Below are 15,731 nucleotides of genomic sequence, written 5' to 3'. Positions count from 1 at the left end.
TAATATCTCTACTACCATTACCACTAGTAGCATTTCTACCTCTAATATTACTACCATTACCACTAGTATCATTTCTACCTCTAATATTACTACCTTTACCACTAGTATCATTTCTACCTCTAATATCTCTACTACTACCATTACTACTAGTAGCATTTCTACCTCTAATGTCTCTACTACTATCATTACCACTAGTATCATTTCTACCTCTAATATTACTACCATATTACTACCATTACCACTAGTATCATGTCTACTTCTAATATTACTACCATTACCACTAGTATCATTTCTACCTCTAATATTACTACCATTACCACTAGTATAATTTCTACCTCTAATATTACTACCATTGCCACTAGTATCATTTCTACCTCTAATATTACTACCATTACCACTAGTAGCATTTCTACCTCTAATATCTCTACTGCCATTACCACTAGTATCATTTCTACCTCTAATATTACTACCATTACCACTAGTATCATTTCTACCTCTAATATTACTACCATTACCACTAGTAGCAGTTCTACCTCTAATATCTCTACTGCCATTACCACTAGTAGCATTTCTACCTCTAATATCTCTACTGCCATTACCACTAGTATCATTTCTACCTCTAATATTACTACCATTACCACTAGTATCATTTCTACCTCTAATATTACTACCATTACCACTAGTAGCATTTCTACCTCTAATATCTCTACTGCCATTACCACTAGTATCATTTCTACCTCTAATATTACTACCATTACCACTAGTATCATTTCTACATCTAATATTACTACCATTACCACTAGTAGCATTTCTACCTCTAATATCTCTACTGCCATTACCACTAGTATAATTTCTACCTCTAATATTACTACCATTGCCACTAGTATCATTTCTACCTCTAATATTACTACCATTACCACTAGTATCATTTCTACCTCTAATATTACTACCATTACCACTAGTATCATTTCTACCTCTAATATTACTACCATTACCACTAGTATAATTTCTCCCTCTAATATTACTACCATTACCACTAGTATCATTTCTACCTCTAATATCTATACTACCATTACCACTAGTAGCATTTCTACCTCTAATATCTCTACTGCCATTACCACTAGTATCATTTCTACCTCTAATATTACTACCATTACCACTAGTATCTTTTCTACCTCTAATATTACTATCATTACCACTAGTATCATTTCTACCTCTAATATTACTATCATTACCACTAGTATCATTTCTACCTCTAATATTACTATCATTACCACTAGTATCATTTCTACCTCTAATATCTCTACTGCCATTACCACTAGTATAATTTCTACCTCTAATATTACTACCATTACCACTAGTATCATTTCTACCTCTAATATTACTACCATTACCACTAGTATCATTTCTCCCTCTAATATTACTACCATTACCACTAGTATCATTTCTACCTCTAATATCTATACTACCATTACCACTAGTAGCATTTCTACCTCTAATATCTCTACTGCCATTACCACTAGTATCATTTCTACCTCTAATATTACTACCATTACCACTAGTATCATTTCTACCTCTAATATTACTACCATTACCACTAGTAACATTTCTACCTCTAATATTACTACCATTACCACTAGTAGCATTTCTACCTCTAATATTACTACCATTACCACTAGTATAATTTCTACCTCTAATATTACTACCATTACCACTAGTAGCATTTCTACCTCTAATAGCTCTACTACTACCATTACCACTAGTAGCAGTTCTACCTCTAATATTACTACCATTACCACTAGTATCATTTATACCTCTAATATTACTACCATTACCACTAGTATCATTTCTACCTCTAATATTACTATCATTACCACTAGTAACATTTCTACCTCTAATATTAATACCATTACCACTAGTATAATTTCTACCTCTAATATTACTACCATTACCACTAGTATCATTTCTACCTCTAATATTAATACCATTACCACTAGTATCATTTCTACCTCTAATATTACTATCATTACCACTAGTAGCATTTCTACCTCTAATATCTATACTACTACCATTACCACTAGTATCATTTCTACCTCTAATATTACTACCATTACCACTAGTAACATTTCTACCTCTAATATTAATACCATTACCACTAGTAGCAGTTCTACCTCTAATATTACTACCATTACCACTAGTAGCAGTTCTACCTCTAATATTACTATCATTACCACTAGTATCATTTCTACCTCTAATATTACTACCATTACCACTAGTAGCAGTTCTACCTCTAATATTACTATCATTACCACTAGTAGCAGTTCTACCTCTAATATTACTATCATTACCACTAGTATAATTTCTACCTCTAATATTAATACCATTACCACTAGTATCATTTCTACCTCTAATATTACTATCATTTCCACTAGAATAATTTCTACCTCTAATATCTCTACTACTACCATTACCACTAGTATCATTTATACCTCTAATATTATTACCATTACCACTAGTAGCATTTATACCTCTAATATCTCTACTACCATTACCACTAGTAGTATTTATACCTCTAATGTCTCTACTACTACCATTACCACTAGTATCATTTCTACCTCTAATATTACTATCATTACCACTAGTATCATTTCTACCTCTAATGTCTCTACTACTACCATTACCACTAGTATCATTTATACCTCTAATATTATTACCATTACCACTAGTAGCATTTATACCTCTAATATCTCTACTACCATTACCACTAGTAGTATTTATACCTCTAATGTCTCTACTACTACCATTACCACTAGTATCATTTATACCTCTAATATTACTATCATTACCACTAGTAGCATTTATACCTCTAATATTACTACCATTACCACTAGTAGCATTTCTACCTCTAATATTACTACCATTACCACTAGTATCATTTATACCTCTAATATTACCACCATTACCACTAGTAGCATTTCTACCTCTAATATCTCTACTACCATTACCACTACTATCATCTATACCTCTAATATTACCACCATTACCACTAGTAGCATTTCTACCTCTAATATCTCTACTACCATTACCACTAGTAGCATTTCTACCTCTAATATTACCACCATTACCACTAGTAGCATTTCTACCTCTAATATCTCTACTACCATTACCACTAGTAGCATTTCTACCTCTAATATTACTACCATTACCACTAGTATCATTTCTACCTCTAATATTAATACCATTACCACTAGTATCATTTCTACCTCTAATATTACTACCATTACCACTAGTATCATTTCTACCTCTAATATCTCTACTACCATTACCACTAGTAGCATTTCTACCTCTAATATTTCTACTACTACCATTACCACTAGTATCATTTCTACCTCTAATATCTCTACTACTACCATTAACACTAGTATCATTTATACCTCTAATATCTCTACTACTAATGTTACCACTAGTATCATTTCTACCTCTAATATCTCTACTACTATCATTACCACTAGTAGCATTTCTACCTCTAATGTCTCTACTACTATCATTACCACTAGTATCATTTCTACCTCTAATATTACTACCATATTACTACCATTACCACTAGTATCATTTCTACCTCTAATATTACTATCATTACCACTAGTAACATTTCTACGTCTAATATTACTACCATTACCACTAGTATCATTTCTACCTCTAATATTACTACCATTACCACTAGTATCATTTCTACCTCTAATATTACTACCATTACCACTAGTATCATTTCTACCTCTAATATTACTATCATTCCCACTAGTAGCATTTCTACCTCTAATATTACTACCTTTACCACTAGTATAATTTCTACCTCTAATATTACTACCATTACCACTAGTAGCATTTCTACATCTGATATTACTATCATTACCACTAGTATCATTTCTACCTCTAATATCTCTACTACTACCATTACCACTAGTAGCATTTCTACCTCTAATATCTATTATACTACCATTAACACTAGTATCATTTCTACCTCTAATATCTCTACTACCATTACCACTAGTAGCATTTCTACCTCTAATATTTCTACTACTACCATTACCACTAGTATCATTTCTACCTCTAATATCTCTACTACTACCATTAACACTAGTATCATTTATACCTCTAATATCTCTACTACTAATGTTACCACTAGTATCATTTCTACCTCTAATATCTCTACTACTACCATTACCACTAGTAGCATTTCTACCTCTAATGTCTCTACTACTATCATTACCACTAGTATCATTTCTACCTCTAATATTACTACCATATTACTACCATTACCACTAGTATCATTTCTACCTCTAATATTACTATCATTACCACTAGTAACATTTCTACCTCTAATATTACTACCATTACCACTAGTATCATTTCTACCTCTAATATTACTACCATTACCACTAGTATCATTTCTACCTCTAATATTACTACCATTACCACTAGTATCATTTCTACCTCTAATATTACTATCATTCCCACTAGTAGCATTTCTACCTCTAATATTACTACCTTTACCACTAGTATCATTTCTACCTCTAATATTACTACCATTACCACTAGTAGCATTTCTACATCTGATATTACTATCATTACCACTAGTATCATTTCTACCTCTAATATCTCTACTACTACCATTACCACTAGTAGCATTTCTACCTCTAATATCTATTATACTACCATTAACACTAGTATCATTTCTACCTCTAATATTTCTACTACTACCATTACCACTAGTATCATTTCTACCTCTAATATCTCTACTACTACCATTACCACTAGTATCATTTCTACCTATAATATTACTACCATTACCACTAGTATCATTTTTACCTCTAATATCTCTACTGCCATTACCACTAGTATTTTTTCTACCTCTAATATTACTGCCATTACCACTAGTATCATTTCTACCTCTAATATTACTACCATTACCACTAGTATCATTTCTACCTCTAATATCTATATTACCATTACCACTAGTATCATTTATACCTCTAATATTACTGCCATTACCACTAGTATCATTTCTACCTCTAATATTACTACCATTACCACTAGTATCATTTCTACCTCTAATATCTCTACTACCATTACCACTAGTAGCATTCCTACCTCTAATATTACTACCATTACCACTAATATCATTTATACCTCTAATATCTCTACTGCCATTACCACTAGTAGCATTTCTACCTCTAATATCTCTACTACCATTACCACTAGTATAATTTCTACCTCTAATATCTCTACTACCACCATTACCACTAGTATCATTTCTCCCTCTAATATTACTACCATTACCACTAGTAGCATTTCTACCTCTAATATCTCTACTACCATTACCACTAGTATCATTTCTACCTCTAATATTACTACCATTACCACTAGTATAATTTCTACCTCTAATATCTCTACTACTATTACCACTAGTAGCATTTCTACCTCTAATATCTCTACTTTCACCATTACCACTAGTAGCATTTCTACCTCTAATATCTCTACTACCATTACCACTAGTATCATTTCTACCTCTAATATTACTACCATTACCACTAGTATAATTTCTACCTCTAATATCTCTACTACTATTACCACTAGTAGCATTTCTACCTCTAATATCTCTACTTTCACCATTACCACTAGTAGCATTTCTACCTCTAATATCTCTACTACCATTACCACTAGTATAATTTCTACCTCTAATATTACTACCATTACCACTAGTATAATTTCTACCTCTAATATCTCTACTACTATTACCACTAGTAGCATTTCTACCTCTAATATCTCTACTTTCACCATTACCACTAGTAGCATTTCTACCTCTAATATTACTATCATTACCACTAGTATAATTTCTACCTCTAATATTAATACCATTACCACTTGTATCATTTCTACCTCTAATATTACTACCATTACCACTAGTATCATTTCTACCTCTAATATTACTACCATTACCACTAGTAGCATTTCTACCTCTAATATCTCTACTACCATTACCACTAGTATCATTTCTACCTCTAATATTACTACCATTACCACTAGTATCATTTCTACCTCTAATATTACTATCATTACCACTAGTATCATTTCTACCTCTAATATTACTACCATTGCCACTAGTATCATTTCTACCTCTAATATTACTACCATTACCACTAGTATCATTTCTACCTCTAATATTACTACCATTACCACTAGTATCATTTCTACCTCTAATATTACTACCATTACCACTAGTATCATTTCTCCCTCTAATATTACTACCATTACCACTAGTATCATTTCTACCTCTAATATCTATACTACCATTACCACTAGTAGCATTTCTACCTCTAATATCTCTACTGCCATTACCACTAGTATCATTTCTACCTCTAATATTACTACCATTACCACTAGTATAATTTCTACCTCTAATATTACTATCATTACCACTAGTATCATTTCTACCTCTAATATTACTATCATTACCACTAGTATCATTTCTACCTCTAATATCTCTACTGCCATTACCACTAGTATCATTTCTACCTCTAATATTACTACCATTACCACTAGTATCATTTCTACCTCTAATATTACTACCATTACCACTGGTATCATTTCTACCTCTAATATTACTACCATTACCACTAGTATCATTTCTCCCTCTAATATTACTACCATTACCACTAGTATCATTTCTACCTCTAATATCTATACTACCATTACCACTAGTAGCATTTCTACCTCTAATATCTCTACTGCCATTACCACTAGTATCATTTCTACCTCTAATATTACTACCATTACCACTAGTATCATTTCTACCTCTAATATCTCTACTACCATTACCACTAGTAGCATTTCTACCTCTAATATTACTACCATTACCACTAGTATCATTTCTACCTCTAATATTACTACCTTTACCACTAGTATCATTTCTACCTCTAATATCTCTACTACTACCATTACTACTAGTAGCATTTCTACCTCTAATGTCTCTACTACTATCATTACCACTAGTATCATTTCTACCTCTAATATTACTACCATATTACTACCATTACCACTAGTATCATGTCTACTTCTAATATTACTACCATTACCACTAGTATCATTTCTACCTCTAATATTACTACCATTACCACTAGTATAATTTCTACCTCTAATATTACTACCATTGCCACTAGTATCATTTCTACCTCTAATATTACTACCATTACCACTAGTAGCATTTCTACCTCTAATATCTCTACTGCCATTACCACTAGTATAATTTCTACCTCTAATATTACTACCATTACCACTAGTATCATTTCTACCTCTAATATTACTACCATTACCACTAGTAGCAGTTCTACCTCTAATATCTCTACTGCCATTACCACTAGTAGCATTTCTACCTCTAATATCTCTACTGCCATTACCACTAGTATCATTTCTACCTCTAATATTACTACCATTACCACTAGTATCATTTCTACCTCTAATATTACTACCATTACCACTAGTAGCATTTCTACCTCTAATATCTCTACTGCCATTACCACTAGTATCATTTCTACCTCTAATATTACTACCATTACCACTAGTATCATTTCTACCTCTAATATTACTACCATTACCACTAGTAGCATTTCTACCTCTAATATCTCTACTGCCATTACCACTAGTATAATTTCTACCTCTAATATTACTACCATTGCCACTAGTATCATTTCTACCTCTAATATTACTACCATTACCACTAGTATCATTTCTACCTCTAATATTACTACCATTACCACTAGTATCATTTCTACCTCTAATATTACTACCATTACCACTAGTATAATTTCTCCCTCTAATATTACTACCATTACCACTAGTATCATTTCTACCTCTAATATCTATACTACCATTACCACTAGTAGCATTTCTACCTCTAATATCTCTACTGCCATTACCACTAGTATCATTTCTACCTCTAATATTACTACCATTACCACTAGTATCTTTTCTACCTCTAATATTAATACCATTACCACTAGTATCATTTCTACCTCTAATATTACTATCATTACCACTAGTATCATTTCTACCTCTAATATTACTATCATTACCACTAGTATCATTTCTACCTCTAATATCTCTACTGCCATTACCACTAGTATAATTTCTACCTCTAATATTACTACCATTACCACTAGTATCATTTCTACCTCTAATATTACTACCATTACCACTAGTATAATTTCTACCTCTAATATCTCTACTACTATTACCACTAGTAGCATTTCTACCTCTAATATCTATATTACCATTACCACTAGTATCATTTATACCTCTAATATTACTGCCATTACCACTAGTATCATTTCTACCTCTAATATTACTACCATTACCACTAGTATCATTTCTACCTCTAATATCTATACTACCATTACCACTAGTAGCATTTCTACCTCTAATATCTCTACTGCCATTACCACTAGTATCATTTCTACCTCTAATATTACTACCATTACCACTAGTATCATTTCTACCTCTAATATTACTACCATTACCACTAGTAACATTTCTACCTCTAATATTACTACCATTACCACTAGTAGCATTTCTACCTCTAATATTACTACCATTACCACTAGTATAATTTCTACCTCTAATATTACTACCATTACCACTAGTAGCATTTCTACCTCTAATAGCTCTACTACTACCATTACCACTAGTAGCAGTTCTACCTCTAATATTACTACCATTACCACTAGTATCATTTATACCTCTAATATTACTACCATTACCACTAGTATCATTTCTACCTCTAATATTACTATCATTACCACTAGTAACATTTCTACCTCTAATATTAATACCATTACCACTAGTATAATTTCTACCTCTAATATTACTACCATTACCACTAGTATCATTTCTACCTCTAATATTAATACCATTACCACTAGTATCATTTCTACCTCTAATATTACTATCATTACCACTAGTAGCATTTCTACCTCTAATATCTCTACTACCATTACCACTAGTAGCATTTATACCTCTAATATTACCACCATTACCACTAGTAGCATTTCTACCTCTAATATCTCTACTACCATTACCACTAGTAGCATTTCTACCTCTAATATTACTACCATTACCACTAGTATCATTTCTACCTCTAATATTAATACCATTACCACTAGTATCATTTCTACCTCTAATATTACTACCATTACCACTAGTATCATTTCTACCTCTAATATCTCTACTACCATTACCACTAGTAGCATTTCTACCTCTAATATTTCTACTACTACCATTACCACTAGTATCATTTCTACCTCTAATATTACTACCATTAACACTAGTATCATTTATACCTCTAATATCTCTACTACTAATGTTACCACTAGTATCATTTCTACCTCTAATATCTCTACTACTATCATTACCACTAGTAGCATTTCTACCTCTAATGTCTCTACTACTATCATTACCACTAGTATCATTTCTACCTCTAATATTACTACCATATTACTACCATTACCACTAGTATCATTTCTACCTCTAATATTACTATCATTACCACTAGTAACATTTCTACGTCTAATATTACTACCATTACCACTAGTATCATTTCTACCTCTAATATTACTACCATTACCACTAGTATCATTTCTACCTCTAATATTACTACCATTACCACTAGTATCATTTCTACCTCTAATATTACTATCATTCCCACTAGTAGCATTTCTACCTCTAATATTACTACCTTTACCACTAGTATAATTTCTACCTCTAATATTACTACCATTACCACTAGTAGCATTTCTACATCTGATATTACTATCATTACCACTAGTATCATTTCTACCTCTAATATCTCTACTACTACCATTACCACTAGTAGCATTTCTACCTCTAATATCTTGTCACGTTCCTGACCTGTTTTCTGTTTAGTTTTGTGTGTTAGTTGGTCAGGACGTGAGTTTGGGTGGGCATTCTATGTTGTCTGTTTCTATGTTGGTTTAGGGTTGCCTGGTATGGCTCTCAATTGGAGGCAGGTGTTTGGCGTTCCTCTAATTGAGAGTCATATTTAGGTAGGCTGTTCACAGTGTTTGTTTGTGGGTGGTTGTCTCCTGTGTCTGTGTTATGTCTTACACAATACGGGATTGTTACGGTTTGTTCATTTCATGTAGGCTATTTTTCCCTGTTCGTGCGTTCTCGTGTTTATGTATGTTCGTCGTTCAGGTCTGTCTACTTTCGTTTTGTTATTTTGTATCATTATCAAGTATAGTTCGTTTTCGTCTTGTCTTTAATAAATATTATGTGTTCACAACCCGCTGCGCCTTGGTTCCCTCACTACTCCTCCTTTTCGGATATAGAGGAGGAGGACTGCCGTTACAGAACCACCCACCTATCCAGAGCCAAGCAGCGGTGTAAACGGAGTAAGGGACAGCGAAAGAAGGAGGAATGGACTTGGGACGATGTATTGGACGGTAAAGGTTGCTACACATGGGAGGAGATCCTGGCTGGAAGGGATCGCCTCCCATGGGAACAGGTGGAGGCACTGAGGAGAGCAGAGGCTACTGGGTTGAAGAACCGGAGTTATGAGGGGACGCGTCTTGCACGGAAGCCCGAAAAGCCCGTGAGTAACTCCCAAAAATTTCTTGGGGGGGGGCTAAGGGGTTGTGGGCCAAGGGCAGGTAGGAGACCTGCGCCCACTTCCCAGGCTAACCGTGGAGAGCGGGAGTACGGGCAGACACCGTGTTACGCAGTAGAGCGCACGGTGTCTCCTGTACGTGTGCATAGCCCGGTGCGGGTTATTCCACCTCCCCGCACTGGTAGGGCTAGATTGGGCATTGAGCCAGGTGTCATGAGGCCGGCTCAACGCGTCTGGTCTCCAGTGCGTCTCCTCGGGCCGGCATACATGGCACCTGCCTTACGCATGGTTTCCCCGGTTCGCCTACACAGCCCGGTGCGGGTTATTCCACCTCCCCGCACTGGTCGGGCGACCGGGAGCATTCAACCAGGTAAGGTTGGTCAGGCTCAATGCTCAAGAGAGCCAGTACGCCTGCACGGTCCGGTATTTCCGGCGCCACCTCCCCGCCCCAGCCTAGTACCTACAGTGCCTACACTACGCACTAGGCTACCAGTGCATTTCCAGAGCCCTGTTCCTCCTCCACGCACTCTCCCTATAGTGCGTGTATCCAGTTCGGTGCCTCCAGTTCCGGCACCACGCACTAAGCCTCCTGTGCGTCTCCAGAGCCCTGTACACACTGTTTCTTCTCCCCCTACTAATCCTGATGTGCTTGCCCTCAGCCCGGTGTCACCAGTGCCGGTACCACGCACCAGGTATAGAGTGGGCTTTGAGAGTCCAGTGTGCCCTGTCCCTGCTCCCCGCACTAGTATGAAGGTGCGTGTCCTTAGCCCGGTGCCTCCAGTTCCGGCACCACGCACCAGGTCTACAGTGCGCCTTATCCGGCCAGAGCCATCCGTCTCCCCAGCGCTATCTGAGCCATCCGTCTCCCGAGCGCCATCTGAGCCATCCGTCTACCCAGCGCCGTCTGAGCCATCCGTCTACCCAGCGCCATCTGAGCCATCCGTCTCCCCAGCGCCGTCTGAGCCATCCGTCTGCAATGAGCCTGCAAAGCCGCCCGTCTGCCATGAGCCTGCAAAGCCGCCCGTCTGCCATGAGCCTACAGAGCCGTCCGCCAGACAGGAGCCGCTAGAGCCGTCCGCCAGACAGGAGCCGCTAGAGCCGCCCGTCAGACAGGATCTGCCAGAGCCGCCAACCAGACAGGATCTGCCAGAGCCGCCAACCAGACAGGATCTGCCAGAGCCGCCAACCAGACAGGATCTGCCAGAGCCGCCAATCAGACAGGATCTGCCAGAGCCGCCAGCCAGACAGGATCTGCCAGAGCCGCCAGCCAGACAGGATCTGCCAGAGCCGTCAGCGAGCCATGAGCAGCCAGAGCCGTCAGCGAGCCATGAGCAGCCAGAGCCGTCAGCGAGCCATGAGCAGCCAGAGCCGTCAGAGAGCCATGAGCAGCCAGAGCCGTCAGCCTGCCATGAGCAGCCAGAGCCGTCAGCCTGCCATGAGCGTCCAGAGCCGTCAGCCTGCCATGAGCGTCCAGAGCTGTCAGCCTGCCATGAGCGTCCAGAGCCGTCAGCCTGCCATGAGCGTCCAGAGCCGTCAGCCTGCCATGAGCGTCCAGAGCCGTCAGCCTGCCATGAGCGTCCAGAGCCGTCAGCCTGCCATGAGCGTCCAGAGCCGTCAGCCTGCCATGAGCGTCCAGAGCCGTCAGCCTGCCATGAGCGTCCAGAGCCGTCAGCCTGCCATGAGCGTCCAGAGCCGTCAGTCAGCCATGAGCTGTCCCTCAGCCAGAAGCGGCTAGTAATTCAGAACTGCCCCTCAGTCCAGAGCTGTCTCTCTGTCCGGAGCTGCCCTTCAGTCCGGAGTTGCCCCTCTATCCTGAGCTACCTCTTTATCCTGAGCTACCTCTCTCTCCTAAGCTATCCCTCTGTCCTGAGCTATCCCTATGTCCTGAACTACCTTGTCCCAGAGCTGTCCTTGATTCTGGTGTTGCCCCTAAATTTAGGTGGGGTTATTTGGAGGGTGGTCATTGTGGGGAGGCTAAGGAAGCGGGGATTGATTATGGTGGGGTGGGAACCACGCCCGGAGCCTAAGCCACCACCGTGGTCAGATGCCCACCCAGACCCTCCCCTGGACTTTTTGGTGATGCGTTCGGAGTACGCATCTTGAGGGGGGGGTTATGTCACGTTCCTGACCTGTTTTCTGTTTAGTTTTGTGTGTTAGTTGGTCAGGACGTGAGTTTGGGTGGGCATTCTATGTTGTCTGTTTCTATGTTGGTTTAGGGTTGCCTGGTATGGCTCTCAATTGGAGGCAGGTGTTTGGCGTTCCTCTAATTGAGAGTCATATTTAGGTAGGCTGTTCACAGTGTTTGTTTGTGGGTGGTTGTCTCCTGTGTCTGTGTTATGTCTTACACAATACGGGATTGTTTCGGTTGTTCGTTTCGTTTCGATGTAGTATGTTTCCTGTCCGTAAGTGTTACGTGTTAATCATGTAAGTTTATGTTCAGGTTTCGTATACGTCGTTTTCTTGTTTTGTAAATTTGAAAGTGTTTGTGTTTTCGTGTTGCCATCGTCGTATTTATAATAAAGATGGCTTATTTCCCTCAAGCTGCATTTTGGTCTGAAGATCCTTCTCTCCTCACCTCATCCGAGGATGAGGAGAGCGACAGCCGTTACATATCTATTATACTACCATTAACACTAGTATCATTTCTACCTCTAATATCTCTACTACCATTACCACTAGTAGCATTTCTACCTCTAATATTTCTACTACTACCATTACCACTAGTATCATTTCTACCTCTAATATCTCTACTACTACCATTAACACTAGTATCATTTATACCTCTAATATCTCTACTACTAATGTTACCACTAGTATCATTTCTACCTCTAATATCTCTACTACTACCATTACCACTAGTAGCATTTCTACCTCTAATGTCTCTACTACTATCATTACCACTAGTATCATTTCTACCTCTAATATTACTACCATATTACTACCATTACCACTAGTATCATTTCTACCTCTAATATTACTATCATTACCACTAGTAACATTTCTACCTCTAATATTACTACCATTACCACTAGTATCATTTCTACCTCTAATATTACTACCATTACCACTAGTATCATTTCTACCTCTAATATTACTACCATTACCACTAGTATCATTTCTACCTCTAATATTACTATCATTCCCACTAGTAGCATTTCTACCTCTAATATTACTACCTTTACCACTAGTATCATTTCTACCTCTAATATTACTACCATTACCACTAGTAGCATTTCTACATCTGATATTACTATCATTACCACTAGTATCATTTCTACCTCTAATATCTCTACTACTACCATTACCACTAGTAGCATTTCTACCTCTAATATCTATTATACTACCATTAACACTAGTATCATTTCTACCTCTAATATTTCTACTACTACCATTACCACTAGTATCATTTCTACCTCTAATATCTCTACTACTACCATTACCACTAGTATCATTTCTACCTATAATATTACTACCATTACCACTAGTATCATTTTTACCTCTAATATCTCTACTGCCATTACCACTAGTATTTTTTCTACCTCTAATATTACTGCCATTACCACTAGTATCATTTCTACCTCTAATATTACTACCATTACCACTAGTATCATTTCTACCTCTAATATCTATATTACCATTACCACTAGTATCATTTATACCTCTAATATTACTGCCATTACCACTAGTATCATTTCTACCTCTAATATTACTACCATTACCACTAGTATCATTTCTACCTCTAATATCTCTACTACCATTACCACTAGTAGCATTTCTACCTCTAATATTACTACCATTACCACTAATATCATTTATACCTCTAATATCTCTACTGCCATTACCACTAGTAGCATTTCTACCTCTAATATCTCTACTACCATTACCACTAGTATAATTTCTACCTCTAATATCTCTACTACCACCATTACCACTAGTATCATTTCTCCCTCTAATATTACTACCATTACCACTAGTAGCATTTCTACCTCAAATATCTCTACTACCATTACCACTAGTATCATTTCTACCTCTAATATTACTACCATTACCACTAGTATAATTTCTACCTCTAATATCTCTACTACTATTACCACTAGTAGCATTTCTACCTCTAATATCTCTACTTTCACCATTACCACTAGTAGCATTTCTACCTCTAATATCTCTACTACCATTACCACTAGTATCATTTCTACCTCTAATATTACTACCATTACCACTAGTATAATTTCTACCTCTAATATCTCTACTACTATTACCACTAGTAGCATTTCTACCTCTAATATCTCTACTTTCACCATTACCACTAGTAGCATTTCTACCTCTAATATCTCTACTACCATTACCACTAGTATAATTTCTACCTCTAATATTACTACCATTACCACTAGTATAATTTCTACCTCTAATATCTCTACTACTATTACCACTAGTAGCATTTCTACCTCTAATATCTCTACTTTCACCATTACCACTAGTAGCATTTCTACCTCTAATATTACTATCATTACCACTAGTATAATTTCTACCTCTAATATTAATACCATTACCACTTGTATCATTTCTACCTCTAATATTACTACCATTACCACTAGTATCATTTCTACCTCTAATATTACTACCATTACCACTAGTAGCATTTCTACCTCTAATATCTCTACTACCATTACCACTAGTATCATTTCTACCTCTAATATTACTACCATTACCACTAGTATCATTTCTACCTCTAATATTACTATCATTACCACTAGTATCATTTCTACCTCTAATATTACTACCATTGCCACTAGTATCATTTCTACCTCTAATATTACTACCATTACCACTAGTATCATTTCTACCTCTAATATTACTACCATTACCACTAGTATCATTTCTACCTCTAATATTACTACCATTACCACTAGTATCATTTCTCCCTCTAATATTACTACCATTACCACTAGTATCATTTCTACCTCTAATATCTATACTACCATTACCACTAGTAGCATTTCTACCTCTAATATCTCTACTGCCATTACCACTAGTATCATTTCTACCTCTA

This window comes from Salvelinus alpinus, chromosome 30 (genome assembly GCF_045679555.1).
Source record: "Salvelinus alpinus chromosome 30, SLU_Salpinus.1, whole genome shotgun sequence".
NCBI classification, from domain to species: domain Eukaryota; kingdom Metazoa; phylum Chordata; class Actinopteri; order Salmoniformes; family Salmonidae; genus Salvelinus; species Salvelinus alpinus.
Note: the sequence above shows the minus strand (reverse complement) of the source record.